The 3,989-nt window shown below is 42.8% G+C and overlaps 1 non-coding gene across 1 annotated transcript; it reads left to right on the forward strand.

Moving 5' to 3' along the window:
* The first annotated feature begins 643 nt into the window (after positions 1 to 643).
* Positions 644 to 705, forward strand: LOC126031864 (U7 small nuclear RNA). The gene has a single exon (XR_007503677.1). It is a non-coding gene; the product is annotated as a U7 small nuclear RNA (small nuclear RNA).
* The last annotated feature ends 3,284 nt before the right edge of the window (positions 706 to 3,989 follow it).

The following is a 3,989-nucleotide window of genomic DNA, read 5'->3' on the forward strand; positions in this document are numbered from 1 at the left end:
AGAAATAGCTCCTGGCAGGCACGGGGGACCATATGGGACACCGGGATTCGAACCAACCACCTTAGGTCCTGGATCGGCTGCTTGCAAGGCAAACGCCGCTGTGCTATCTCTCCAGCCCCTACATTAATATATTTTTTTTATTTTTATCTTAAATCCCACAGATAAATGAGACTGAGTCTATCTCTCTCCTTTGGATTTATTTCACTCAGCATAATAATTTTCATGTTTATCTATGTGTAGGAAAATTTCATGACTTCATTTTTTCTGATGGCTGCATGCTTTTGCTTGAGATTTGACATATATCTCACACCATGACTTAATATTTTTTTCCTATCTAACGAACTCATCAGGCTAGTTTCTGCATGGACATGAAAACACGAGATATGGAACTGCTTCTCTCACTCATTTCCAGAGCTGATGGGGTGTTTTATCTGAAGCTAGAATAAGCAGCTTAGCCCATTCTTCATTTCTTCATCTGATGTATACCAGACCCCTTTGGTGTGCCAACTTCATTCTAGCTGTTGGAAAAAATAATGAATCACAAGCTCAACCAAAGTTCAAATTCCATACTCCTGAAGGAGACAGATATTAATTAACCAGACAAATAAAAGTAAAATTATACAAATGTAAAAAGGTAGAAAACAAGTGTTACAGCTCTTTTAGAATTTGTCCAGCAGGCCTTCTGGTCTCCACCGGAAGCCCCCCCCAAAGTAGAAAACATATCCAGTTTTCTATTTCAATAATTTATGGAGATAGTGTTGGCATACCTTCAGCACCAATAGAATGGAGAGGAGTTGCGGGCCCTGCTTTCCTGTAACTGGTTTCCCAGAATGTTCAGTTCCCCAAGAGATATTTTCAGAACAGGAAACTTGGAAGGAGAAACCTGGAATGCTCCCAGGTCCAATCATGAATCAGGTTTCTTAGGGCCCACCCCTATTCCCAAATACATAAAGCCCCTTTACGATTGCATTTTCAGCAGTACTAACACCCAGAAAACAGATCCTGCTCCAGCTCCATCATGCAGCTCTTCGTCGTCCTGCTTCTGGCCAGCTTGGCCTCCACCTCTCCTATCTTTAACAATAAGCCTAAAGACCAAATCCATGCCACTTCAACTGCTCAGTCTGTCAACAGCTGGCACCCCAGCAAGCATCCTGAAGAGAAACAAGTCTCCAGTGAGCACAATTTTAGCGAGGCTTTCATCTCCAAAGAAGAGTCTGCTTCCAGAAATGATGTGGTGATCGAATCTATCAAAAACCTCAAGAATTTGAAGGACAAGCTGGTTGACAATGAGGCTGATTTCCAGAATATTCCCAAGCAGGCTAACTTGAAAACAGTTCTCAACCAGGCTAACTTCCAGAAGACTCTCAACCAGGCTGACCTCCAGAAAGTTTTCCAGCAGGCTGATAAGAAGGTTCCCAAACATGCTGACAAGAAGTTTCCCAAGCAGGCTGAAGTGAAGGCTCTCAACCAGGCTGACAAGAAGGTTCTCGAGCAGGCTGATGAGAAGGTTCACATCCAGGCTGACAAGGAGGCTCTCAAGCAGGCTGAAGTGAAGGCTTTCAACCAGGCTGACAAGAAGGTTCTCGAGCAGGCTGATGAGAAGGTTCACATCCAGGCTGACAAGGAGGCTCTCAAGCAGGCTGAAGTGAAGGCTCTCAACCAGGCTGACAAGAAGGTTCTCGAGCAGGCTGATGAGAAGGTTCACATCCAGGCTGACAAGGAGGCTCTCAAGCAGGCTGAAGTGAAGGCTCTCAACCAGGCTGACAAGAAGGTTCTCGAGCAGGCTGATGTGAAGGTTCACATCCAGACTGACAAGGAGGTTCTCAAGCAGGCTGATGAGAAGGTTCCCGACCAGGCTGACAAGAAGGTTCTCGAGCAGGCTGATGAGAAGGTTCACATCCAGGCTGACAAGGAGGCTCTCAAGCAGGCTGAAGTGAAGGCTCTCAACCAGGCTGACAAGAAGGTTCTCAAGCAGGCTGATGAGAAGGTTCCCGACCAGGCTGACAAAAAGTTTCTCAAGCACGCTGATGAGAAGTTTCCCGACCAGGCTGATGTGGAGGTTCCCAAGCAGGAAGTGAAAGTTCTCAACCAGGCTGACAAGAAGGCTCCCAAACAGGCTGACCTTCAACTTCCCAACATGGCTGACTTCCATCTAGAAAACAACGAAGAACATGTTCCTGAGACTACAACCATCCCAGAGCAGAAAATCACTAAGTTATACCCGGAAATCAATGAGTTGATAAAAGGTTTTAAAAAATTACTTGAGAAGCTGAACAAAATTTCCCCATTGCCCCAGAAGCAGCAACATCCTGCAGAGGAGTCTGCCCACATCCCAGCTTGTCTCAATTCCCCAATTCCTTATTAAAATGCTATGTTCCAAAAATAAAATAAAATGGAATAATGATACAGATTTTTGGGTCTGTTTTTAAAAATGGAATTCTTTCTCTATATATATGCATATATATATAAATATAAAGAAAACAAAAATAGAGGTTGTGTGTGTGGGACAGGTATTTTTTATATATATCTTTATCTAAGCACCATGATTATAAACATGCTTGTAACTATAAGCATCTTTTAGTTTTAGTTAAAAAAAATACCACCAGCGCAATATTCTCACCAACCACCAATAAGCCCCAACTCCCTCTTCCCCTACCCCCCTTTTTATGCATAGGCTAAGCAAAAGTAGGGGAAAATAGAAAGTAAAACCATTTGGCCTAAAAACAGAGAGAGCATATTCATGAAACATCTTGCCATAAGACCAACTACAGGTTCCAGTCATACTAAATTGTCTAACCCCGAAGTCTTTCTTTGTGGTCCCAGTAAAAGTTCTTCAGTTGTTACACTCAGGTTTCTTTATTATATGTATATATATATATATATATATATATTTTTTTTTTTTTTTGTGGTTTTTGGGTCACACCCGGCAGTGCTCAGGGATTATTCCTGGCTCCAGGCTCAGAAATTGTTCCTGGCAGGCACGGGGGACCATATGGGATGCCGGGATTCGAACCGATGACCTCCTGCATGAAAGGCAAACGCCTTACCTCCATGCTATCTCTCCGGCCCCTATATGTATATATTTTTATATAATCTTTTAAATAGGAACTTCCACCTTTTTCATAGAACCTTGGGACCCAGATTACTTTGTTCTAACACATTTTCTGCATTTTTTTTCTATAAAACTAAGAAGAAAGGGGGGGGAAGGCTGGGGGGGGCAGTGGCGAAGTGGTCTCAGAAGCATTGATGGAGAAAAATAAGGACAGAACTAAATTTCCAAGCCAAAGTCAATTGCAATAGAATCAAGAGACCTAAACTTAAACCATCTACATTTAAATGGGCCATGGGGCCAAACGGTGGTGGTATAGGATGCACTCTTGGTTCATTGGTGGAGGGAGGTTGACACTGTTGGTGGGAATAGCCCTGAAAACTGAAGTTCAACTATAAAAGACTTCGTATATCACAATGGTTTCAATAAGGTAAAGTTCAAAAAATAAATGGGATACTTCGCACCAGAGCAATAGTACAACATTAAGGTGTTTGCCATGCACACAGCTGATCCAGGATGAACCTGGGTTTAATTCCTGGCATTCCATATGGTCTCCCTAAACCAGGAGCAATTTATGAGCACATAGTAATGAGTAACCCCAGAGTGCTACAGGGTATGACCCCAAAACAAAACAAACAAAAAACAAAAGGAATACTCTAGACTGAAAGTAATGTAGAAATAAAAGTGATATGTGTATGTCAAATAAGTGGCAAAAATGAAAAGATGTACTCTCGGGGTCAGAGAGATAGCATGGAAGTGGTGCCTTTGCCTTGCATGCAGAAGGATAAGGGTTCAAATCCTGGCATCCCATATGGTCCCCTGTGCCTGCCAGGAGTGATTTCTGAGCCTAAAGCCAGGAGTAACCCCTGAGTGCTGCCGGGTGTGACCCAAAAAACAAAAAAAGAAAGAAAAGAAAAGAAAAGATGTAGTCTCAGCAGAA

The sequence above is a fragment of the Suncus etruscus genome, chromosome 15 (genome assembly GCF_024139225.1).
Source record: "Suncus etruscus isolate mSunEtr1 chromosome 15, mSunEtr1.pri.cur, whole genome shotgun sequence".
Taxonomy (NCBI): Eukaryota; Metazoa; Chordata; class Mammalia; order Eulipotyphla; family Soricidae; genus Suncus; species Suncus etruscus.